Source organism: Propithecus coquereli, unplaced genomic scaffold (genome assembly GCF_000956105.1).
Source record: "Propithecus coquereli isolate 6110/MARCELLA unplaced genomic scaffold, Pcoq_1.0 Scaffold15, whole genome shotgun sequence".
Classification (NCBI taxonomy): Eukaryota; Metazoa; Chordata; class Mammalia; order Primates; family Indriidae; genus Propithecus; species Propithecus coquereli.
The window spans coordinates 11,607,549-11,634,964 of record NW_012139413.1 but is presented as its reverse complement, the minus strand read 5'-3'; the positions used below and the strand labels follow the sequence as shown (position 1 = coordinate 11,634,964).

At 37.5% G+C, this 27,416-nt stretch overlaps 1 protein-coding gene across 1 annotated transcript in view; it reads left to right on the top strand.

Moving 5' to 3' along the window:
* Positions 1 to 796: 796 nt before the first annotated feature.
* The window catches only part of TBL1XR1 (transducin (beta)-like 1 X-linked receptor 1), a 177,312-nt gene continuing 150,692 nt past the window's right edge, over positions 797 to 27,416 (top strand). The window contains exon 1 of the mRNA XM_012640204.1: positions 797 to 895. The gene's annotated coding sequence lies outside the window, so the exon portion shown is untranslated. The remainder of the gene's footprint in view (positions 896 to 27,416) is intronic.

Sequence of the window (27,416 nt, the reverse complement as noted above, 5' to 3'; positions counted from 1 at the left end):
CCCCGGAGGGGTTATTTTGGGGGTGGTTGGAGGCGGTGGCGGCGGCGGCGAGGAGGGGAATTTCCTTGTGCCTCCATTCCCGGGAGGGGGGAGCGGCGTTGGAGGCCACCGTTTCCAGGTAAGCGCTGGGGGCCGGACCCCGGAGTGGGGGCGGCCGCGGGCCCAGGCGGGGGGCGCAGGCCGGAGGCTGCCGGGGGGCACCGGGCCGCGGGGGGATGGGCGTAAGTGGAACATGCATTTTTAACTTGGCCTTTCGGGGAGCTGGGATTTGGGTGGGGGAGGGGAAGGGAGCGAGGGCACTTGGGGTGCCCCATCCCCCCTTTTTCCTCTCTCAGGCTTCTTTGAAATGCACACGTGCCTGCCCACCCCCTACCCTTTCCTGGTCTCGGGGGATCCTCACCCTAATTATGTTGTCCCCGAAAAGGTGCACCTTGGCCTTCTCCCCCGTCTTCCATCCTTCGTGCATTTATACCCCCTTTTTGTGCGTGTATGTGGCGGGGGGGAGGCTTTCAGAAAAGAATTTGCAGCAAATTGAATCAAGGAGCCATCATAAGGCCGACTCCTTTATAGCCTATTTTTAGCAGAGGAGAAGGAGCTTTTCGGTGCATGCTATTTTGTTGAACGTCAGGCAGCAATGGAAATCTCCCCTCCCCGGGCGCGTCCCCGGCCCGGCGCTGCGACCCCGGCCGGCGTGCTGGGGCTGCGGGCGGCTGTTGGGGCAGCGCGTCCGGGGCGGGGGCGCCGGCGGGGGGAGGGGCGCGCGGCCGCCGGGCCTCTCTCCGGGACGTGTTTGTTTGTAACTTGGTGCTTTCTATCGTCTTAAGGAGGTATTCGGTAGAGTCTCTTTGAAGTTGGGTTGAGAGTGTAGAATTGGCAAAGTTATAGCCAGCTTCTGGTAAGTTTTGGGTGGCACAGAGTCACATTATTTTCTGACAGTGTAAAGGCCACGTTGTGAGAGTGGTTTCGCGGTAACTTCCTCTTTGCAACCAATTTAATTTTTTTTGAAGAGAAACAGCCTTTTATTTAAGTGAAATATTAATCTTAAATGGCAGCTCAAGGGAAGCCATGCGTGTGTTAATGTGTTCAGTATTTTTGGAAGTTCCTAATTTGCTGAAACAGGCGTCACTTTGCAGTGGCAACCGGGATTAAATTTAGGTTGTGAAAATGGTGTATTTCATGTATAATTTGAGTTGTGGTGGCTTTTGAAAAATGCTCTCTTTGTTAGATTATCTAACATTGTCTCAAATAATTTGGTGATTACAAATGAAAAGTGTTGGAACCTAGTTAAAAATTAGGTTTTTTTTTCGTGTCTGGAGTTTACTTAAAATCTTGGACTGTGCAGGCACCAGGGGTGAAGAGTTTTAGTACCTATGTGATTTACAGTTGACTTAGGGAAGTTTACTATTGACTTTCTTGTTTTCCAAACAAGAACTTTATGCTGATGTAAACAAGCTTGTTAATAAAATATGGTGGGTGAAATGACGGTTTATTTTTAGTCTGGATTGTTAGACTGAATGGTTTGTCCTCTCCCCTCCCCCTCAATATAATTAAGTAATCATCTTCCTCCCCTTTTTTTCCTAAAGACTCATTCACTATTTTGGATAATATAAAGTCCTTGTGGTGTTTTCATCCACTTATCTAAAACAACTTGTAATAAATACTCTGATTATGTACTGAAGGTATAGGGAATGACTTTTTGGGTTTCCCAGTGTGATTCATTTTTATTTTTGTTAAATAAGACCCATGCTACATTTGTGTATTTTAGTAATCCTGACTTCCTTAGACTGTGTGTTCTCACCATTTTAATAAGTTTATAGTCTAGGGAAGTAGGGCAGCATACAAGATGAAAACATCTTGTATGTTGGATTGTATCACGGGAGTTGATGGCAATCTTCCCAAATTATCATTGAGAGTTCTAGAAATAGTTTGTATTTACCTATGGGGGAGGGGCTGCGGGAAGAAAATATGCCTGAGAGCCTTTAGGCATGTGTTGTGTTTATACTTTTTCCCCTTAAATTGAGGTTTTCTTGCTTGTTTGGAATATGATATTTTGTTTTCAGTTCTGCTATCCTGCACTGTGTGATGTATGTAATCACAACCATTAAATTCATAAGTACTGTTTTTTGCCATTTGAATAGTTAGAATCAGACCTTCAGGACAAAATACTAAACTGTATGGGGGATGAAAACAATATGTGAATGGAAAAAGTTTTTGTTACTTTTAAGGAACTTAATTAAGTGACATGTTAGTGGCTTAAAAATTGTTGCCAAGCTCACTATCAGTTTATAAGACATTTTTCTTCTAATATGTACCGGCTTTAGTTATTCACGTGGGAGACACTGGTGGTAAATGGAATGGCTCCTTGTGGAGGTTGTTTTTTGCATTTGTTGCTTCAAAGAAATATTAACCATTTTAATAACTTTTTGCATATTTTCAGGAATCTTTTTCATACTGTGTCCTCAACACCTAATTAAAGTTTTTGCATGATTACCATACCAGTCTACCAAGAGAACAAGAAGTAACTGTTTTCTGTGTACTGGGAGCCTTTCAAGCTACCATGCTGAAAGGGCAGAAGCATATATAAACATAAAAGTTACTGGTAAAAGGAGATGTAATAAATGGACTTTCTGAACATCAACTTGTTGATTAAATCCGTCAGTTCATATATAGCAATGCAGTGTAAATATAACCTTGTCAGATGAGTAGTTGACAAAAGAATACCCCTTCTACAACTTATAGTAGTATTACTGCAAACGATTTCTGATTTCACACATTTTGATGAAGTTGGTTGAAATAACTTGTTGGCTTTGATCAATTTTGGTGTTATTTGTATAAAAAAGAATAGAAAAGAATATGAATGGTAGGAAGTTGAGATGGCAGAAACACTGGCACTGTCTGGGACTTGTATTTTTCTTGTACATGTGAATTTGACTCATTTCACAAATAACATAGTAAAAGTTGCTGATATGCAAAAAAAGAAAAGCAGCTAACACGAGACATTTATACTTTGTACTCAAACATTCTGGAAGTAGAGAAGGGCTAGGACCTTAGGGCTGTGTAGTAAAGAATTGGTAAGAGTACTGTTCAGTTTGGTGTTATTTCCTAGTCTGCCACCAACAGAAACTTGAAGTTAAAAAAAAAAAAACAAAACTCTGTGAGAGAGCTGATGTTGGAGAGATTTGGCTACTTAACCCTTTGGGATTGAACTCTAAGAGTACAACTAATTGCCCTGTTACCATAGAGCCAGAGAAAAGGACTGTGCTTGGGCTGTGTTCTAGGAGGTGTGAGGTACTTTGTATGCCATTTATACTTCAGGCAAATGCTATGAGGTAGATAGTGTTGGGCCCTTTTGTGGATGATGAAACAGAGGAGGTGCAAAGAAGTTATTTTACTTGTCCAAGGCCACAAAATGATTGTGTGCTAGGATTCAAACCTAGATCTGTCTTAGATGACTGTATCTGTGTCACATTTTCCCAGCTGATTTGTCAGTCTTGGTCTGTACATATCCTTGCAGAAACTTACATGTTTCTGATCAAGTTTATAATTGTGTAGTTGGGCATCTCTGCTAACTGGGTCAAGTGATTGCATGCATAAATGAAATTCATAAGACTCATATCATTGTACTTAACTCTCTAGCTCTATTTAATAAGATGCAATCTTGTCAACTGCTGTATTTCCTACCTATGATTGGCAGCAGTGAAGTAGCCTCTCCAAATACTGCCAGCAGAAACAGGGAAATGTTCTGTGCCTACAGTTAAGAAGGAAAAGCAAATAAGTGGTACTCCAGCTACCCTAGGAGTATATATTCCTAAAATCTTGTGTAAGAAAAATCATTTACGTCTTTGTGTTGTAGTACGGTGGTTTGTGCAAGCATTCAAACTCAGACTCCATGTCTTACTAGCTGTAATGAGGGGTTGTAACTCTTGCTGTGTCTTAGTTTCTTTGTATTGGGGACAGACAGCTTCATAAGAGTTGAGATTTAGTGAGTTAATATGTGTAAAGTATATTAGAACAGTGGTGGACATACTGAGCATCTGTAAGTGTAAGCTGCTGCTGCTAGGTTTGGTTTTTAAAGTTTGTTTTTTTGTATTACATTGTATTTGCTTGTTATTTATTTTAGTGGGGGCATAATGTCATAGAAAGCATTTGGCAGTTCTGTTTCCTCAGTTCCAGGGCAGCATTTGAAATAAAACTTAATTTATTTACTTTCAAAGTTATGATTTAAGGCTTATATGAGACATGAAGAATTAGAGTTGTAACACTAAATGGGAACAATATCAAGTTAGGTGATTGGTGTAGGTATGGTGATGAATCTTTTGCAAGCCTTTTTTGTTCTGTCACTTGGGCTTGGACTTTTTAAATCTACTTGCACTATTCGAAATACTTCCAACTCTTTTTAAATAAAAAAGAGAACTCTTTTGAGAGTGGATCCAACAGAACCTAGGATCTGCTATTTAGGTTAGAGTGATTACTTTGGGTAGGTTCCCCCCTCCCCCAGCTTTGATCTTTCACCTGTTTTCTTTTCCATATTATCAGCTGCAGTCAAGATAGTTTTCTTTGAAAGTTCTGTTCCTCTGTGAGCCTTGTCTTATTTAACTTACTATTTTTTACCACTCTTAATTCAGCAGTTGTGGTCATTACTAACAGTCAAAGTTCTCTGTGTTGGGACTATACAGGTACTTTGGTACTTGTGACAAGTGGCTGATATCCTGATTTAGCAGTGAGGAAATGGAGGCAAGAGTAAGTAAGAGACAAGAGCAGGGATTTAGGCCGTGTTTGTCTGACTCCTAGGCCAGTGTTCTTACCTAGCGTACTACTATCTTCAAAGTGATGAATGAGTGGTTTCAGGTCTGGATTATTGCATTAAGTTTTCCTTGGTTGCCCTGAACAACCTTTCTTCTCCATCTTCTGTAACTACTGACAGTGTAATTTATTTAAAATACTGGTTTCATCGTGTCAGTTTTCTTGCTGGAGAACTCATAATGGATTCCCTTTGCCAATTGGATTGAGTTCATATGCCCCTGTCCGGCTTTTAAGGCTTCATTCTACCTGTTCAGCTTAATTTCCCACTCTTCCCCAACTGGGATTCTTGCCTGCCTCTCAAATACTGCAGTTTTGCCATACTCATTACTTCTCTGCTTTTGCTACTTCTCTGCTTTTGCGCATGCTATTCCTTCCCTTTGTCCTTTTCATAGCCTCGTTTCAGTCTCATTTCTTCCATGAAGCCTTTCTTGGCCATCCTGACTCAGGATATTTCTTCTCTGCAATTCTGTTGCATACAGTGAATATCACAAACTGAATATCACAAACTACGTAACTGTTTATTATTTGTCAAGTCATTCCAACCACATGTTACATTTCTTGAAGGGAAGGACCTTTTTCTTTCTAGTATTTATCAGAGTTCTTAGTTTTTGTATCAAGAGCTCAAATAATACCATTTTCATGTTAAAATGGGTTATTTTTACAAGGGCCCATGTTAAATGAGAGTGATGACAGTTCCAGTCCACTCGGTGCACCCGTCCTTGATGTGGTAGAACTTCCTTTTTGGATTAGGCCTTCAAGGTTTAGGTGTACTGTAGTCACATTTAACTGTTCATTTGAATGTTAATGCTGCCAGAGTTGACAAAGAAGAAAAAAACTAGAAGAAAAATTCTGGATTAGTAGCAACAGTATTGGGGGAAAACCTAGTCTAGTTAGGAATCATGTCACCCTAAATTGATTTTAGCTGATTATCTATGTGGCAGGTATGAAGATTTTGGACTTTTTAAACTTCTCAGGCTTTTTTGCTCATTATTTTCTCAGTAGTGTATCTTTGTGTTTTTAGCTCTTACTCTGTTACAGCGTTCTGACCACATTGGAGTTTCATTTGCACCATTACTATTAATGTAATAATGTTCAGTATAGGGTGTATCTGTTACAAGGTGCAAAGGGTTTAATCTAGCAGAAGAATGTCATTTTAACCATCTCCTTTCAATAGGTTTTCATGGTAAGGTTCTACTATATTAGTTTCAACTAACCAGGGTAATTGACTCTAAAGGCAACTAATTTGGTGTTACATCCTTTCAAAATTTTAAATATTTATAGTTTTAAAATGTAAGCTTTTCTGCACGATTTTCGTCAAACAAAATGAGTTGGATGTTACCCTGCTTTCTGAGAGCTTAGATTTGTAACTCAGAATTGGTTAACAATCAAACTGTGAGGGTCATGCTGAAAGGTCAATAATTAAATTTCAGTAAACATAGAAAGTACCCAGATTAAGGAAAAGGTTTATGTGAAATGAATAGGTTTGAGGAATGAGCGAAGGATAAATGTTTAAAATGATCAGTTAAATGGTGGAGTTTGCCACCTCTTTTCCCCTTTATCTATTAAAGATTTCTTTCAAGAGGTAGAATTTAAAAAACAGAAGAGAACTTGAGGAACAAGGGTTAAAGGTGGTCATTCCAGAATCTTAGTAGAATAACTGTTATTTATATGAAGTTATACTGGACTCTGAAACTTTTTTTTTTAAATAAAAAAGTTTAAAATTTTTAATTACCTTAAAACAGGAAAGATTTTTATTTTTTTTATTTTTTAGGAAGTAGATGTCAGTCTATTTTGAGATCAGAAATGGTATCAATCAGTGCTTTTCTTACCTTCTCTCTTTTCATTGTGTTCTTTTCAGCACACTGTAGAGTAGGGTATTGTAAAGAGGCAGTCAGTGACTCAGTTTTTAAATGGATGTTTGTGTTTTTGTTCTCACTATGTATCTATTTAATACTTGAATAGGTGGGTAGTGTTTTAACATAGATCCAATATTAAGCAAACAGTTTTTTAAAATCATTTTTTGCATGGTTAAGTCATTTAGCTTCTGTAAATGTATATTAATAGATGATCAGATGAAATATCTAAAGTTTGCTTATTTGCTCAATACTTGAATGAGTATACTCAATACTTCAATTCCTGTATTAAAATTCTAAGATTCTATCATGTAATTTTATGATTTTTGAAGGGAATCTATGTGGAAAATTTTCTTATAGTATTTAAGGACTAAAAATCTACAGCCTTATATGTAATAATAGTCTGGGAAGTACTTGACATTAACATAAGCAAATGCCTTGCGAGACATGTTATGGTTATAGCATATTTTGGTGGTTACCATACCTGTGAACAGAACCAGCTTATGGGTTAGGTAGAGGTGTTTTATACTGTCCCTTTAATTTGAGCAGGCTAATTGGATAAAGTGTTTACTAATCTCGTTCCATTTCTGTTTAGTGGCTATCATGTATCAGTAACTCACAGTGTAAGGCAATTGTATCATCTACTTTGGGTTTCTGAAATGAGGTAATGGGAACAGATAATGAATTTCCTTAATATCTTTTCTTTTTCTGTGTAATTATCCTTTTATGGAATGGGACTCATCATAAATGTGCAGATTTTAAGATACTATTTATAGCTGTAGCAATGTTCTTTGCACCTTTTTGTATAAAAAAATGCAATATGATATATGCTTAAAATTTTTCCTCTAGTAAAATGGTGGGTTTTCTTTAAATCACCTTTCTCTGTCGTTTTTAGTAACAGATGTACATTTGTAAGATCATGGACTGGGGTTAGGAGTGCAACCTGTAATTGTATCAGCAAAATAGAGTTTTCCCATTCTGGTGTGTGTTGGGGGGAACCAAAAAACAAAAAAACAGACCTTCATGGGGATACATGTTTGACCTTGGACTTCCTTATGTCCTGCCAGTAGAGGTCACCAGTTTTGCCACCTGGTGAGAGATTTTTGTGTGAATTGTTCCTTTATAGTTTTAGATTTGTTGTTTATTACTTTCTTGTTAATATTTAAAGAATTTTCTCAAAGGTACGTTTAAAGGAAAAAGAGCAGAAAATTCTGTATAGTCTGCTGTTGCTTTAACTTAAAAAGGGAGAGAAGAATGGAAAGAAGGACACACAATACTATGTATATATACTTGTGTATGCTTAGAGAGAACCTAGAAAGATATGGAAGAAACTATTTACAATGGTATCATGAATAGGGTTGGGACGGGCAAGTTATTAATATATGGTTAGATGTGTGAGAGAATTATTTTCATGTATAACCTTTCGAGTTGTTTGAATATGTTTGTATTACCATTTTAAAAAAAATAGTGATTGAAAAATTAAGGCATTGAGTTAAGAATTTTTAATCTTTCTATTTCTTTTAATTTGGATAGTCAAAAGAGAGAAAACTATGTTACTCTCTCCCATGCTTTTCAGGCAGTTCTTAAAGAGTTGGAACTGTATATTTCTATAAACGCCTATTTTTATTTCCAGTGTTTATTTTCAGAATTAGAGTACTTGTATGATTAAAAAGGGTTGGTTCTATTTCATGACTGTGTCATCACACCAGTGGTGAACTGGTGATTTTTTGAATCCTGTTCAACCCTGATAATTAGAAATTTAATGCAAACTTTAAGAGGAGGTTTTGATTATCTGGAAATATATAACTGTTATCGTATTTCAAAGGTATTGCTTTGCCAAGACTTTGGATGTCAGGTTAAAATTGGGGTTCTCATAGTACAGTAGTTGATTTTAGTAATTATGATAGTCTTTGGTATACTGGTATTTGTGGAACTATGGATTCTGATATTGCACAGATCCTTTTGTGACTTATGAACCTATATGTATGCATTGTTGACTCCAAGGAGACAGATACATTAGATTTTGATTCTATTTTTGGTTGCAGTGGGTGTCACTTGTAATTTTTCTTTGGCTGGTTTGCCAGTAAAGGGGCTTGCCTTCTAGTTTTGCTCATTTTCAACATCATCTAGAGCAACCTCAAGGAAAGGTAGCACCTGTTTTTGTGCATTTAATTCTGCTGTACTGGGACTTTACCCTGGCCTTCCCTGAGGGCAGTGGCTCTCTCAGCAGGTAACAGGAGATGAGGTAGGTATGGTCTGTGTCTCATCTTTGGCAGTCAGCTCTTACTCTAGGATGTTATGTTGATGAAGAGCTGGAGCTGAGCATACCTGGTTTAAATCCTGTTGCTTCTGCCTCGTCATATGACTTTGGGAAATTCATAATCGTTCCAGTTGGTTTCCACATCTGAAAAATAGAAATAAAGGATAATTAATACTTTCTCCATTGAGCAGTTGTGAGGATCGAAATGGGAGTGCATATGTAAAGCAATTAGCATAGGGCTGGGCACATAGGAAGTACCCAATAAATGCAGGCTACTATTGGTGGCCTTTGTTAGCTGCAGCAGCAGTAGCTGTAGAGAGAGGCAGAAAAGTGACACCCATCCTAACAGCTTATTCTGTAAATCTGTCATGGCTTACTGTAGCAACTGCAGAGATGGGATGGTTGGAATTTCCAGTTCAGAAGGCTAGGCCTGCATTTGGTGAATGAGCTTTTCTTGCTCACTCTAGAATGAGAATGTGTACTATGGAGCTTTGTTAGTGTCTGATATGTGTGTGTTTGTGTGTATGTGTGTATTTTTGCAGTAATATTTCATATTGAATTTGGTCACATTTTGATAGGATGTTTCAAGGAAAAAAAGATTGCTACCATTCTTAGAAAATAAAGTCTTTTTGGTATCTGGGATGGAATCGCTACTCCTTTTCTCCGGTCTCTAGGAGATGAAGCACTGCTCAAGTTGTCGGTGGCTGCTGGTTGTATCAGTCATTTTATTTTATTTTATTTTATTTTATTTTATTTATTTTTATAGAGATGGGTGCTCGATATATTGCCCAGGCTGATCTTGAACTCCTGGCCTCAAGGAATCCTTCCACCTCAGTCTCTCAAAGTGCTGGGATTACAAGTGTGAGCCACTGTGCCTGGCTGGATCAGTCAATTTAAATATCACATGCTACATTTTATGGAAACTTTGACATGAACTCTCACTAAAAATATATATGGCACAGCATAGGATATATATACATATAAAAATAACTGAAATAAAAGTTTTCAGGAACTAATAATTGCTTTACTACCTGATACACACTGATTTTCTGTACTCTTATTCTTTTTCATTTAAAAACTGCTTTTATAAACCTATAAATTGATTTTTTTTTTTTTTGAGACAATCTCATTCTGTTGCTCGGGCTAGAGTGCTGTGGCGTCAGCCTAGCTCACAGCAACCTCAAACTCCTGGGCTCAAGCAATCCTACTGTCTCAGCCTCCCAAGTAGCTGGACTTCAGGCATGTGCCACCATGCCTGGCTAATTTTTTATACATATATTTTTAGTTGTCCAGCTAATTTCTTTCTGTTTTTTTAGTAGAGACCGACCAAGTTTTGTTCTTGCTCAGGCTGGTCTCCAACTCCTGAACTCAAATGATCTCCCGCCTTGGCCTCCCAGAGTGCTAGGATTATAGGCGTGAGCCACCACGCCCAGCCTATAAATTGATTTTATTATGTAAAAATAATTTTATTATTCAGTGAATTTAGTAAATACTAGTTTAAAGGAGTATAGATTTATAATTTTCTACCTTTATGGATTTAGAATCAGTACTCAGAATGAGAAACGAATTGACATTCTGAGTGATTGAGCATAGATAAAGTCACATTTATTCATGCTAATGTTTTTAGGTGGTATGCTGAGGCTATATCAGGATTCTGAAGTTCTGGGTGTCTTAATTTTGTAGGGCATACATAAGAAGTAAGGTACAAATGATAAGGAATTTTTTTTTTTTTTTGAGACAGAGTCTCACTGTGTTGCCCGGGCTAGAGTGCCATGGCATCAGCCTAGCTCACAGCAACCTCAAACTCCTGGGCTCAAGCAATCCTTCTGTCTCAGCCTCCCAAGTAGCTGGACTACAGGCATGTGCCTCCATGCCCGGCTAATTTTTTCTATATTTTTTAGTTGTCCAATTAATTTCTTTCTATTTTTGGTAGAGACGGGGTCTTGCTCTTGCTCAGGCTGGTTTTGAACTCCTTAGCTCAAACAATCCGCCCGCCTCGGCCTCCCAGAGAGCTAGGATTACAGGCGTGAGCCACCGTGCCTGGCCGATAAGGAATTTTGATTGCTATTAAATGTAAGTTTTTTTTTTGGAGGGGAAATCTCCAAACAGCTCTGGATTAAAAACGCTGAATGCGTCTCATAGAGGGTAGCAATTATTAACAGAGGCATGACTATTACATTAAGTTTCTTACATCCCAATAGAGAAGAAGTTTGAATAATTATTTTACACTATTTTAGATAAAAATTAACTTGTCTACATGAAGTTATGCTATTTGGTTGAAGATGAACCCCCTTTCTATGATAGTTGTAAGTTAACATCCAAGCCTGTAACCACTAGTCATCTGTTCCTAGCATAGATTTCTCCTTGGTTGAGAAGTACTTTGTTGACTCTTCTTTCACTAGGTAGGTCCTTTCTTAAGGACAGTTGTCTCTCACCCGTATTTATCCTCAGCACCTGGTCCAGTGCCTGGCACACTGTAGACTTTCTGTTCATGTTGAGTTGGATCCCATGAGGCTCTCTGACTGAGGTATAGGTTTCCTAGTACGATAGAACCTTGCCTCTTTGAGGATGATTCACATATATATACAAAACTAGAAAAGAGATTCATGCAGTTTCACAAATTCATTGCCCCTTAAACTCATTGTGTTCCTACTATAAGGATTGTGAGGGGGAAGGCTTGATAACTTAGCACCCTGTGGTTTTTGGCATCTCCAGAATCTTTTTTGGCTTGGGAGGAGTGTGGACTTGCAAGGAGAAGCAAGGGATATGCTCAAAACCTGGGTAAAAGAGACAAAGACCTTGATTTGACATGAGCAGATAAACCCAAATTGTGTGGACTTGTCCACTTGTTCCTGATACTCATGTACTCTTTGTGGTCTATTCCTTCTTGTTTCTGTCCACCTCCAACCCTGCCCCAAATTTGAACCCTTATTTTACTTGATTACTGGTATGCTATTCTTGCCTGACTTTTATTCCTGGTTGTTGGTCTTAGCAGGTGGGGTCACTCCGTACGTCTGCTTATGCCCTCCTCTTTGTGGCTTTCCCTCAGAGCTTAAAGGGTGTGTAGGCTGTATATGTTTGTCTCTTTAAACCAGCCATTACTGCACAAATGATTCTTTGGCCCAAACTGACTCTTAATTTTGAACTCCTCTCCTGATCTACTGCTACTCACAGTCTAGCATGGGAACATCTTGTACTTTCTTCCTGTTGAGTGTAGGCTGGCAGTGGCAGTAGATTTTCATTTAATGGTGATGAGTTGTGACAAGACAGTTGGAAGATAGAGGAGGTTTAGAGTTGGAAGAAATAGGGGTAGGTGATGGTAACATGGAGTTGTCAGGTGAGCCAGGGCAACATCCTGTACATCTATCTATTGATAAAAATATCTAGGATGATCTTGGATACTTGGAGTAGAGGTTGGGGATAAGAGGTCTTGGTAGATTTGCTTCTAGTATCATTTGAAGCCTTCCAAAGTAAAAGATGACCCTTTTGTCAGAAGGGAGGTACTTGACAGAATTTGATGTCAGGGAAGATGGGATTTTCAATTTTAAAACTTTGAACTAAAATGAAAGCCACAATATTTCAGGGATATTCTAAAAAATACTTAAAAGTTTTAAAAATTCATTAGCAGATTAAAAAAATGACAAAGATAGTAATTTTTAAAAGGTTAATATTTCCACTTTCCTTTGAATGTTATTTAAACAGACAAGGTACTATTAAATGGGAGAATGTATTAAGGTACTGAGGTTTTCCCTTTTTTACCCTTTGTTTATTGCCTGAAGGGGAGTGCTAGTTCAAGCAGACACCTAATCTTTGTTATCTCTGGGCTCTCTGCTTCTTATATTAATATGTGGGTATGTTTTCTAATTTGTTCCTGCTCTATTTGGTTTGTTCTCTTTTTTGGGTCACATATGCTGGTGAATCTGGTTGCCTTATTTTGTCTAGTTGCCTTTCTTGTGTTTTCTTCTAGATGACTCATGTGTTTTGCTAGTAGGTACATTGTTTGGTTATTGGTTTGGTCTGACAAATCAACATAGAAATGACTTCCTACAAGTGAGAACTGGTAATGACAGGAAAAGTGGCCTTTTTTATTTTTTTGAAACTGGGGATAGTAATGAATGGTCTTTTGATAAATATTATGATGAATGGACACGGTATAATTTGAAGGTCATGATTTGAAGCCTTCTGAAGAGTAGTTGACACTGTGGATAGTGGGGAAAAAAAGTTTCAGGGAGTAAATTCTGTATCTTTTGCTTCAATCCCTGGGTTTACATACATTTTACTTTGCCTTTCTTGAACTTCAGTTCTTTTATTTTTAAAATGTCAAATACTCAGCTCATAAGGATCTAATTAGGATATATATATTTTTAATTTTATTTATTTTTGGGACAGTCTTGTTCTATCACCCAGACTAGAGCACAGTAGTATCATCATAGCTCACTGCAACCTCAAACTCCTGGGCTCATACCGTCCTCCTGCCTTAGCCTCCGAAGTAGCTGGGACTATAGGCATGCACCACCACGCCCAGCTAATTTTTCTATTTTTTTTGTAGAGAACGGTGTGTGTGTGTGTGTGTTTGTGTCTGTGTCTGTGACTGTCTCACTCTTGCTTACTTAGGCTGGGCTTGAACTCCTGGCCTCTAGCGAGCCTCCTGCCTTGGCCTCCCAGAGTGCCAGGATTACAGGCATGAGCCACTGTGCCCAGCCTAGGATCTAATTTTGAATAAAAAAGATAGCATATGTTAAAAAGAATACTTGTGCTCCATTGTGTGTTCATATCCTGAATGGGCTCTTGTGTGATTGGTAAATAGGGGAATTATGTCAGTATAATAAGGAAATTTGCTCTGGTTCATAGATCATGTTCCCCAGCATATTCACATTTTGCACCAAGTGGCAACAGCTGAGCGCAAAGTACTCCAAGAGCTGAATGCAACAAGCCACAGTAATCACTCTTGAGTTTTTCCTTTGGGCTTAGTTTGGCCACGTTTTCGGTCTTAGAAGTTTTTGGAAGGGCTTGTGTGGTTCTCTCTGATCTCTGTGCATTTTGCCTATGTGTTGCTCAGCTGCCTCAAGTGTTCCTTACATCCTCTTATGCTTCTTTCCCCCAGAGTTGTGTGTATGTGTATTTTTTTTTTTTTTTATAGACAGGGTCTTACTCTGTCACTGAGGCTGGAGTGCAGTGGCGTCATCATAGAACTCCTGGGTTTAGGGGATCCTCCTGCCTGCCTCAGTTCCAGCAGGGGAACCTGTGGCCTTCTACTTCCTTAAATACAGCCTTTTGACTGAATCCAAATTTTACAGAACAAATCGTTTTATTAAAAGAGGTACAGCAAAGAAAGATGAAGCTTTTCTTGCCTCCTTTGGTGCTTAAAAAAGAACAATCTTGAAATCAGAAAGCCGCAGATTCCCCACCCTGGGCAGGTACCACCGCACCTGGCTAATTTTTTTTTTCATTTTTTTTGTAGAGGCGAGGTTTTGCTCTGTTGCCCACGCTGGTCTTGAGCTCTTGGCCTCAAGCAATCCTCCTGCCTTAGTCTCCCAGGGTGCTAGGATTACAGGCGTGAGCCAGCACATCTGGCCAAAAATTGTATATTTATTGTAATTATTTATTAGAAACTTAACAGTAACAAATTTTATTAGCATTTTTATTTGGATTGTTAATTGCTTTTGTTAATGTTTTGATTACAAAGTGGCATAAGTTTTGCTTGTCTCCCATAACCTTGTGTTTTTCTAATAAAGTGCCTATTACTTTTAGCATGTGACTTCGCATAAAAAGTTTTTCACAAATGTGTGTATTGTTTTATATTAAATAGAATGCACAGGGGAAACGTTTATATGTATTTTGTCTGGCATTATATAAGATGCTCAGTAAATGTCATTTTCCTTCCCTTTCCCCTTCTTCAAAAGAGTTTTCAATAACAGTATAAAATTCAAACATCTTTCCTTAGTCTGTGAGGGTCCCTCTTCCCCTAGCCCCTGTCATGTGATCTGGCCCCTGGCCACCTCACAAACCTTACTTCACAGCACCCTTCCCTTTTTCACTGTGCCCAGCCATACCAGCTCCACGCCCACTGACAAGCTTGTTCCTGTCTTACTGTCTTAATTGCTTTGTTCTTTGCCTCATGCTCTGCTCTGAGATTGTCATATAGCTGATTCTTTTATATTATTCAGATCTTAGTTCCAAGGCCACCACCTCAGAGAGTTTACAGTGAAATAGCTGCCAACCCCCAGTCATTTTCAGTCACAAGATCCTTATTCTCCTCATTGCACTTTTCTCTCTCTGAAATAGCCTTGATTGCTGAATTTTTTGTTTTGTTTTTTTTTTTGTTTTACTTCCCTCTGCAATTTAAACTCCATGAGAACAGGGATGGGCCCTGTCTTATTTGTCAGCCTGTCTCCATTACCCTAAACAGGACCTGGCAGGTGCTTAGTAAATATTTGAGTGAATTGTTGTCTTAGGAATGTTTTCATGACTAGCTGGTAGCCTTAAACTGGCTCATCTTTAGGATAGAATACTTGAAATAATTGATTAAAAGGTCAACATTTAGGGTAAGGTCAGAAGGGGCTTTACTAAATTAGTATGTATGTATGTATGTATGTATTTATTTATTTATTTATTTTTGAGACAGAGTCTCACTCTGTTGCCTGGGCTAGAGTGCCGTGGTGTCAGCCTAGCTCACAGCAACCTCAAACTCCTGGGCTCAAGCAATCCTTCTGCCTCAGCCTCCCGAGTAGCTGGGACTACAGGCATGCGCCACCATGTCCGGCTAGTTTTTTCTATATATTTTTAGTTGTCCGATTAATTTCTTTCTATTTTTTAGTAGAGACAGGGTCTCGTTCTTGCTCAGGCTGGTCTCGAACTCCTGAGCTCAAACAATCCGCCTGCCTCGGCCTCCCAGAGTGCCAGGATTACAGGCGTGAGCCACCGCGCCCGGCCTTAAATTAGTATTTAAATGTGGACGCCCAGGGACACATGTGAATACTGTTTGCTTTGCTTGGAGGAATGTACTCACATGTGAATCAATATGGAAAAAACAGGTAAAAAGGATGGCTAGTTGATGAACGAGTCTGAATATGTGCTTTGTGCTAATCATAAATGCTAGATTTAAGAAGTTAATTTTTTTTAAGTTAAAGATATGTATGTCATTATTCAAGTAATAAGATGAGGGCCAGATACCCCCATTTATATTTAAATTCAGGTTCAGGAGATTTTTGTAGTTTGCTTTTAGTTACATTTACCTGTGTTAGTGTCTTGATTAATCATGATCAATTTCCTAAAAGTTGATGTCTGAGTCAGAATTCTTAGTGGTATGATCGAAACCCAATTGAAATTTTTGGCTTAAGCCAAAAAGAGGATTCATTGGCATATGGAATCCTAAAGTGGATTGAATAAGTCAACTTTGGTAAGAGCATTGAATTAGCTGGGCTTTAGGAACAACCAGAACCAGACCCATTTGAACGCTACCAGTAATGTCTGTCAAACAGCCTTGCTGTTGTGTTAATTAGTTGGTTTCATTCTCTCATAATAGATTGGCTTTCTTTACATGTGGGAAACATAACTTGACATTGCCTGAATTTTTATCTTCTGTTTCTCTCTGCCGTAGAGACTTCTTCTTTATTTCATTTGGAAAATTCTTGAAGGTCTCTGATCAGTTTGGTTTGGGAAGGTGCCCACCATGGTCATATGGCTGTAGGCCAGGCGCGGTTGCTCATGCCTGTTATCCCAGCACTTTGGGAGGCTGAGGCGGGAGGATCACTTGAGGCAGCAGTTTGAGACCAGCCTGAGCAACATAGTGAGACTCCATCTCTACAAAAAATAAAAAGCTGAGGCAGGAGGATTGCTTGAGCCCAGGAGTTTGAGGTTGTAGTGAGCTATAATGATGCCACTGCATTCTACCCTGGGCAACAGAGCAAGACCTCGTCTCAAACAAACAAACAAAAACTATGACCAAATACCTGGAAGAGGAGAAGAGCAGTGGATGTAACAGTTGAGTAAACAAGGGAGCTACTGGAAAGACCATCACCCTTGCCAGAATGTATGTCCATTTATAGTTGGGAAAGTTGTGCCTTTAATCCATGGTTAAGTGTCACTTAAATTCTCTTTTAACTAAAAATGACACCTCTTGATCTGTGGTTCCCAACCTTTTCAATTACAAAATCCATTTTTAAAACGAAAAATTGAGGTCCCTCATGTCATAGTCATTGTAATTTTATGTACTCTGTCTATAGCTAATATGGGTGTTGAAATGAATTTGTCTTCTCAAAATGAGATACATAGTAAAAATTGATGCTATTGATTTTGGTTTTCTTTTTAACATTATTTCTGCTAATTTTAAGAGCTAATGGAATCTGATATTTGAAGGTCCTTGTTAGGAAATTATCAACAGGTCCATTATCCAAATATAAGGGATATTTTAATCTCTGAGGAAGATAACCACCTTTATCCTAAGCAGACATTTAAATAATTTTAGCGTGTAACAAAATTAACAAGTTACATATTCTGAGCAATTTATTATTTTAAACAATGCTTCATCAGGTAACCAAAATAAGAAAATGGGTAGCCATGTAGAAAGAAGCCTTTTGTCACCTAAGAGAGATTAATTTTTCTGTACTTGAGTTGCTTCTTTTTTAAAACATTGGATTGAGTCTCTTAAAGGCTTCTTCTGGCTCTAATGCTCTTTAACCTATGACAGCATATATAATTAAAAAATTAAACGTGTTCAGCCAGATTACATGGAAAATGTACAATATTGATCTTTACCTGATCTGATTTTTCTTAAAACATTTTACTTTTCTCAGACACCTTCTCAATTTTGAGCAAATTAGTCTCAAAATATTTTTTAGATATCTGAAGAAGAAACTTCTATCACATTCATTAATCTTGTAAGTTCAGGTGCATTTATTACATCCCATTTCATGGGAGAGAAGACTATCCCCAAATACATTTTCGAGAATGATTTTTTTCCCTTTAATACCCTTATTTTCATGGTATGATTCCTGCATGTCAAAGGCAGTTCTTCAGCAGCTAAGCTTTTAATTTGCTGTGTACTGCATGTTTTAGAAATTGTGCACTGAAAATATATTTGTTAAGTACTATGAGAACATGCTGTTCACATTTATAATTTTTTAAATACTAAAATAAGTTTCAAGAGCTGTTCATATTAACTACTAATTGAGAATTTGCATACATTATGATAATTTACAATAAAAAACAATGTGTGAAGGAGAAGGAGAGGGTATCAGGGCATAAAGATGCCCAACAGCTTGGTCTTTTCTGGCAGTTTGGTTTCTGTCTAGCATATGGTTTCTAAGTGGGAAACTGTTAAGAAAGGAGCCAGAAAGATAAGCAGGGATCGTATAATAAAGTGACATCTTGTACTTAGGAGTTTTGAAGTTCTTCTGTGACAGAGAACTAGTGAAAGATTTTAAGCAGAACAGCAGGATTATGTTTCAACTCTGGATGTAGTGCATGGAGGATGAGATGAGTGCTTAGGAGGGAAGGGGCTGAGCCCTGGACAGAGGGGCGAGAGCTAAGTGGGTAGTGTAAGTGATACCACTGAATTCTGGGAGTATTGCAAATTGGTCCATGTTTCTGAATTCTGTAAAAAAGCAAGTGGAAGTTAAGGAGAGAATAAAATTGAAAAGAGTTAAGCATACAAGTTTTCTTTCTCTCTGGCTTCCTACTGCTCATTTTCTGGGGAATGGGAGTATGAAGATTGGGAGTTTGTGGTGATGGGGAATTAATTTGCTATCTGAATAATTAATGGACAAAAGCTAAGCCAGTAGGTTGAGGAATGGGAAATTGCCATCGAGAATGCAGAGTTTCTTGTCGTTATGATACCTTAACCAAAGGATAATTAAATTAGATGCTTATTTGAGAATGGTCACAAGAAAGATAGATTGATATAGTATTACAAGTTCATGAATTTTCTAGTGGGTGTAATTTGCATTGGATTTCTGGTTAGCCACTTTTTCATGTATTTGTGAAACTTTTCTAAAGGTTTTACATTAATGTAAAAGTTACTAGAATCTTAGTTTGATAATAGAGATTTCATCTGGATTAAGTATACAATTGATTAAAATTATATGAATATTAATTTTATAAAACTAGTTGTAATAACTTTAGATTTAACAAAAAGAACATTTTAAAGATAGTACAAAGTTCCCATGCTTCACTTATATTTCTCAAACCTAAATTAACATTGATACAGTGCTAAACTAAACTAAACAGGTTTTATTTGGATTTCCTCAGTTTTTTCCACAAGTGTCTCTTTTTCTGTTCCAGGATCCTGTGTTGCATTTAGTTGTGTCCTTAGTCTCCTCTGATCTGTGACAGTTCCTCAGTGTTTCCTCTTTTTCATGACCTTGACATTTTTGAAGAGTATTGGTTTATCTCATATTTGTAATGATTGGACTGAGGTTATGTCTACTTGGGAAGAACACCATAGACATGATGTACTTGTCCCGGCACATCATGTCAAGGGGGGAGGGTACATGTCGATATGTCTTACTACTGGTAATGTTAACCATGATCACTTGGTTAAGGTCGTGTGTTCCAGGTTTCTTCGCTGTCAAATTACTGTTTTTCACCTTCCATCCTCTGTTCATGAGAAGTGAGTCCACTAAGTCTAGCCCGCATTCAAGGTGAAGGACATTAAGTTCCACTTCCTAGAGGAAGAGTATCAAAGAATTTGTGGACATATGTTTAAACTACCATGGTAATTAAGATACTTTGGGAGATAACTTTTGAGAGATACTTTGAGGCTATGCAGATAGCCTTTTTTTTTTTTCTTGAAAGATTTACCTAATAATTTCAGCATTCATCAATGGATCTTGTCCGCAGTAGTGATTACTGTGGTTTTCTAAAGGTGATTTTCTAGTTTCCTCATTCCTTATACATGCATTAATTGGATTCTTTTCTGTACATAAGATTTGTTCCTTTTCTCCTTTTTTTTTTTTTTTCTTATTTACTCATTTAATTATGTCAGGGTGGACCTGTGGATATTTATTTTGTTCTTTGGGTTGTGATTTTATTTTATCACTACTTAATTTGTTGTTGTCCCAGCTTTGGCTCCTGGAACCCCTTTCAGGCTGACTTCTATGTCCTTTCAACATGCCCTGTCCTTTGATTTTTTTTTTTTTAAGGACTTTCTTACTTTGACACAACAAGATGATCCACATAAGTCTTGTGTTTTCTCTTCGTCAGCCCTAGAATCAGCCATTTCTCTGAGAAGCTGTGGATTTCTTTTATTGGACTCACATATTTTTATTCTAATTCAGGAAGTGATGTCTTCATATGGATTTTACAATGTGTCAGTGTTGGCTTGTATGTGTTGTACATCAACTTTTTCTTTTTTTAAATATTTTTTGAGACAGAATCTTACTCTGTTGCCCGGGCTAGAGTGCTATGGCGTCAGCCTAGCTCACAGCAACCTCAAACTTCTGGCCTCAAGCAATCCTCCTGCCTCAGTCTCCTGAGTAGCTGGGACTACAGGCATGCACCACCATGCCCGGCTAATTTTTTCTATATATTTTTAGTTGTCCAGCTAGTTTCTTTCTATTTTTAGTAGAGACGGGGTCTCGCTCTTGCTGAGGCTGGTCTTGAACTCCTGAGCTCAAACAATCCTCCTGCCTCGGCCTCCCAGAGTGCAAGGATTACAGGCGTGAGCCACCGCACCCGGCCAACATCAGCTTTTTCTTAAGGCTTCTGAACCACATTGTTCACTGAACAGACTTAAAAGGTGTTTGCTGTGTGCCAGCATTGTTAGACACAAGGTATCCAGAGTGAGACATAGCCATTGAGCTCAAGAACTTTAGAGTATAGATGTGAAAAAGACAGATCTTTTCTACCCCCCACTCCCATATAGTTTATTGAGTGCCTATTATGTGCTATATGCTGTGCTACAAGTCAACAGGAAATAATAAGAGTGGGGTAAGCATAGCTCAGGTTGTTTTTAGGAGCACACGAGAGGGGTTACTTAAACCAATATTGGGCCAGGTGGAATGTGGAGCAAATCTTGAAAGATGCCTAGATCCTTTGCTAGATGTGGGGTTGAGTGGAGAAGTAGAAAAAGGGTGGGGGAAGGAGGGTATTCCAAGCAGAGCAGTAGCAGTGTAAAGATCACTTTAAGTACAGTAATATATGAATTAGATCTAGAGGTAAGTGTCTGTTTGTATGGGATGTTTGGTGGGGAGATGGGAGGAAGTGGTGGCAGGATCCAGATCATGAGAGCCTTGTGTGTAAGCCACAGCTTTGGAAAATTGATGGACCTGTTGAAGAGATTTGAGAGGGATGGTAATATAATCAGATCAACCTGGCAGCACCTCAGAGAATGCATTGGGGTTTGGGAGGCTATTGCCATGATAGAGGTGAAAGGGGAAATTCTTAACTAAGAACCGTGACAGAGGTTCTCAGACTATGGTGTGGATCAGAATCACTTGCAGGGCTTGTTAAAATACAGATTACTCAGCCCTACCCCCCAAATTGCTGATTCGGTAGAGGGGATAGGGCCAGAGGATTTGCATTTTTTTGCAAGTTCCCAGGTGATGCTGATGCTGGTACTGCTGGTTTGAGGGCCACACTTTCAGAGCCACCGAACTCTGATAAGGGAATAGAGAGAAGTGATTTAGGTGGGGTTTAAGTAAGTAGTCATTGTGGATCTCTTCATCTCCAGATCTTTTTGATGACCATGCTTATGCAATTTTGATCTTGGTCTCATTTAGGTCCTTTAGAGATGCTGGGTTTTTGACCAGTGAAGAAAGGGTGGAGATTGGTTTTTCGAAACATTTACACAGATAAGTGTGCAATTCTGTATATTACCAGTGGCAAAATTGTACCATCTCCATTACTGGAGATATTTTTGTTTCTCTATTGACCTTCAGTTGCAATAGTGGTTTTACAGTGGCATTGCCTTATATACATGTAGTACGTAGCTTCCAAAATGTTTTCATATGGTAGAATTATTTTGGATGGTTTTTTTTTTTTTTTATTCTTTTTATTCAGTGTGTCTGCCATGACCACACTTTTCTTAGCTTTGGCTTAGTCTCCTGGAAATCCTGTGATAAAAGTGACTGAAATGTAAATTTGATTGTTTTTATAACTCTGAATCTGAACAGAATGAAGTGTAGTGTTTTTACAAAAGCACAAATAATTGTAAAATTTAAAGATTTATCTCCTTTGTGGCCGCAAGATGGTTGTAATAGATTTAAAGTCTCAAGAAATTGGTATCCATGGAATTTGGTCTCTACTGACATTTGAATGTATTGAATTGGTAAATCCCCACTTTATCTCTTGATTAATGAACAGTATTATCCAAGAAAATAATAAAATGTAATTGCCATCACTGCATTAACAACTGAAATGGAGTTTTCATTTTTGTAAATATGTAGTCAAGTTTAAGGGATTCAAGAATCCTAAAATAATAAGAAAAAGTAAATTTTGTAGAAGGTTAGAAGACAGAACGAAAAAGCGTATTCACTTAGTTTAAGATGACTGACTAGTTATGGGAATAATTGGATCGGTAAGGCCAAAGACAGACAGGGTAGGCTAGTATTTGTTCCTCTTCCCAAATCTAAATTTTTCTGTTAGAGAAGACAAAAATGATCAAGTGCATACTTTAAATAGTTGTACATCAAATAATGGAGCTTTTAGATTTAATAGGTAAATGTAATTTAGAAGCGATTGGTGTTATTTTAATAGTTAAATATTTTTAAAAGTATATGTTGGTATTACAATACCAATATTAAATGTTTCACTACTTTGTAGAAAGAGAAAAGTTCAGTATTTTCAGGTCTGTTCTTTCATGAACACCAAGTGAAGCAGTTAACAACTAATGGTGAAATATGTTATATTTGGAACATTTAGAAAATGTTTTTTATTTCTGTAGTTTCTTCCATGTTGATTCTTTTTCACTTGAATTAGTAATATATATTTTTAGAATTTTGTGTAGCCAGGTGAACACTTTAAAATATAATTTAAAAAATGGATTCATAAGTTTTTAATTTACCTGTTATAGAAACCTGGTTTCCATATTATAATATGGCCTAATTGCATTGTGTTTATTTATCTCATCACACAGAACCTAGCTTATGAAAATGAAAAGATATTGCAAGTTGTTGGTTATTTCCAGTTTCATGATTTGAAAGTATAAAGTAGTAGTTGTAAAACTTGTAATGGTATTTTTGTCCTGTAACAAAAATCTTTTAAAAAGACTTCATTTTTTAAGAGCAGTTTTAGGTTCACAGCAAAATTGAGAGGAAGGTAGAGATTTCCCATATACCCCCTGTACTACACATGTATAGCACCCCCCATTATCAACATCCTGAGTGGTACATGTGTTACAATTGGTGAATCTACATTGACATCATGATCACCCAAAGGCCATAGTTTACACTGGAGTTCACTCTTGATGTTGTATGTTCTGTAGGTTTGGACAAATATATAATTCCTTGTGCTTCATCTACTCATCTGTCATTTTCTTTTTTTTTTTTTTGAGACAGAGTCTCACTCTGTTGCCTGGGCTGGAGTGCTGTGGTGTCAGCCTAGCTCACAGCAACCTCAAACTCCTGGGCTCAGGTAATCCTCCTGCCTCAGTCTTCTGAGTAGCTGGGACTACAGGCATGCGCCACCATGCCCAGCTAATTTTTTCTATTTTTAGTTGTCTGGCTAATTTCTTTCTATTTTTAGTAGAGATGGGGTCTCGCTCTTACTGAGGCTGGTTTCAAACTCCTGAGCTCAAACGATCCTCTTGCCTCTGCCTCCCAGAGTGCTAGGATTACAGGCATGAGCCACCAGACCTAGCCCTGATCTATCATTTTCTTATTGCATTAGCTGGTACTCAACAAATTTTTAGGTACTAAAAGGGAGGCACGCATTAAGGTAACTAAAATTATGCTATCAGTATAGTTTTTTTTGCCATTGTTAAAAAAATTCAGAAAAGGAAACTCTCCAACAAACCCTAAAATATGTTTAAAAATATTTTAAAGTAAAAATATATTTATAATGCTATAGAGTATTTAAAATTTAGAGACACCATAGTCTTGTAGTTCATAATCTATATGCAGCCCAGCTCCAGAAGACATAGGGTTAAAAATTAAAAGTAACCTTCAAATAGGGGGTGATATGTAAAAGAAGCCATCCAGGTTTTAACAATTTAGGGGTCACTTTGGGGTCCTTGCAGGAAGGAGTATTCTGATAGCAAACATTGTAATAGTTTTAAACATGAATGATTTTCTACGTCAAGTCAGAGAGCCTTAACTGACCAAGGCACAATGATGAAATTTGCTCAACTCTGGAACAAGAGTTTTAGAAATATTATTTTAGTTATTTTAAGGCATATTTCTGAGTATATGCATGTACAAGACAGGATGGGGTTGAGGAGGGTATATAATCTACTTGGCTCTCTCTGTAGTTGATTTGTTGCTAATAATTCTCTGATCAAAGAAAAATAATTTCCTTTTCAGGAACATATTAAGAATATATTTGGAGGAGTAAAGGTACATATCTTTTTTTGTGCTTGGGCAAAGTAAGTAGTGCTCCATTTTTACTGTTCAGTTGTAGTAACTAATTCAGACTATTGATACTTTTTATGAATTAAATATGATATAAATCAACAAACCTTGTTTAATTCAGATTTCAGTACTTTTTTTGGAGGAATCTATGATCATTATACATTTATGCAAGTGTATATGTGTGTATATAGGAATTGAAGTGATATATAGGAATTGAAGTTGATAACTGCATCAAAAAGATTTATTGACTAGGTAATATATTCACATTGCTCAAAATTCAGACATACTCTTTCTTCCCCTGTATCCCCACTCCCTAGCCACTAAGTTATTTTCCTGGAGCCAACCAGTGTCATCAGTTTTCTCTGTATCCCTCCAGAGATATATTATATATATAGAAGTAATTAATACGCTTTATACTGTTTCCCCAGTATAGGCAGTCTCCGGGTTATGGACCACCCAAGTTAAGGCATTCCGTACCTATGAATGGGCTCCCAAAGGATAATTTATAATTAAATAATTAATAATTTGGGAACTAGTTTCTTCCGTGCATGTAAACAGATCTGCGTGGCTTAAGTGGTTCATTGGCGCAGCATCTCTACGCTAGCACTAGTCTCATTGTTTATATGGTGGCTTACACACAGCATCACTTTGGTCTTAACTTTTTTATTCGATTTTGTGAGTTTATGTTTACACTTACGACCATGGCTCCAAAGCAGAAGTCCACTGCAAGTCCAGGTGAGCCTTCAGCGAAGAGAAAGGTGATCAAAATGGAAACAAAAGTAGAAATAATTAAGCACTGGGAGAAAGGCCAGACGCCATGATTCGTTGAGAAAGCATTAGGCTTCAGTCTCTAAGTATTGGAACAATTATAAAGGATAAAGTGAGAATAATGGAACATGTGAAAGGCAATGCTCCAGTGAAAGCATCAGTTATTACTAAGCAGCACAGTGGATTAATTATTGAAATAGAAAAGTTATTATTGATTTGGTTAGAAGATCAAAATAAGTGTAACATTCCTATTAGCCTAGTGTTGGTGCAACATTAGGTGAGTGTTAACCTTTAATATTGTTTTGAAGTTTCTCCTATCTCCTATCTAAAGTGTTTGTGTGAGTTTGTTTTTATGTTCTGTTTGTTTGAATTAAAAGAGCAAGCACAATGGTTTCTGTAACTTAGTACAGGGGTATTATTATTACAGTATTTCACTCTGTTATTAGTACCATATAGGAGCCATTATAGTATTGCTATTTATTATTATTATTATTACTACATATGTGCTGTTCATCAGGGATCTGAATTCCATACAAATCTGACCTAACGACGGTCTTAGGAACTTACAGTATCTCCGTCTGTAACTAGAGAACCACCTGTATTGTTTAAACACAAATGATGGAGTCCTAGTTAGTCGCTTTGCTGTATCTTGCTGTTTTTACCATATATATTTTACATCTTCTCACATCAACACAAAGAGCTTTCCTTTTTTTTTTTAATGGCTTCAAGGCATTTTATTGTATGGGTATTCCATAATTTACTTAACTGGATCCTCAGTTGATGGATATTTAGGTTGCTTCAGTCTGTTGCTATTACAATGTTGCAGTGAATAACCTTGGTATATATATCTTTTCCTATTCATAAAGGGATATCTACATGGTAAAGAAGTAGAATTGCTGGGTCAAAGGATATGTGCATTTGTAATAAATTAGGATAGCTGCCAGACTGACTTCACAGAGGTTGTACCAGTTTACACTCCTGCTATGTGTCTCTTTTCTTACCTTCTTGCCAACATAGCGTTGTTACCAAATGTTTTGCTCTTTGCTAATCTGATAGTAAAGGTATTATTTTAGTGTCCTCCTAATTTGTTTTTATTTTGAATGAGGTTGAGTATCTTCATGTATTTGAATCATCATACATTTGAGTCATTTCTTTTTAGTGGACTATTTTATTTTGGTCTCTTCCACCATTTTTTATTGTGGTATAATTTACATAAGGTAAAGTATGTACTTTTAAATGTATAACTCAGTAAACTTTCTTTTAGTTGAGGTATAATTTTCTTCCAGTAAAATGGACACAGATGTTAGATGTACAGTTTTGGTGAGTTTTGACAACTTCATGTGACCATGTAACCCACTCCAGTCAAGATTTAGAACATTTCCATCACTCAGAAAGTTCCCCCAGGCCCTGTTTTTATTTAGTTTTCTCTTCTTTCCACCTAAGGAAATCACTTTTCTAGTTTCTGTTAACATAAATTCGTTGTGTCCATGATTTTTTTAACACGTTACACACCCATGTAACTAACTACCAAGCAAGATCAAAATATGGAACATTTCATGTCTTCCGGCTGCCTCCCTTGTGCTTTCTCCCGGTCAGTATCTCCCCATAAAGGTAACCACTGTATTGACCAGTGTCCACTAGAGATTGGTCATGTAAATCTGTGTGTTGTCAGCTATTGTATCGAGCAGGAGCTTCTTTTTTATTGATATATGCACATGAATATAATTGTACTATTCTTTATTGTTAATGGACAGACATTAGGTTTTTCAGCTTTGGGCTATTCTGAATAACACTCCTGTGAACATTCTAAAGTATCTAACATCTTTTTGGTGTATTATAAATGGAATTGATGAGTAATAGGGTATAAGTGTATGTCTGTTTATTATTGGATACTGTCATAACAGTTCCTCAAAGTGGTCGTATTATTCCAATCTGTACTTCCACTAGTAATGTTTGAGAGTTTGTTTGCTCCAGATCTTTGCCAACGCTCAGTATTTGTCAGTCTTTTTAGTTTCAGCTATTTGGGTGGGAATGTAGTGGTATCTCATTGTGGTTATAATTTGAATTTAGTTGGTGACAAATGGTGTTCTTTTCATGCACTTGTTCTTGATACATGATTCTTAACTGGGTGATGGGTCTTGGAATGATTGTAGGAGTTTTTTAGAGATTAGAGAAATAAGCCCATTGTGATACGAGCTTGCAAATTTTTTTTTTTTTTTTTTTTTT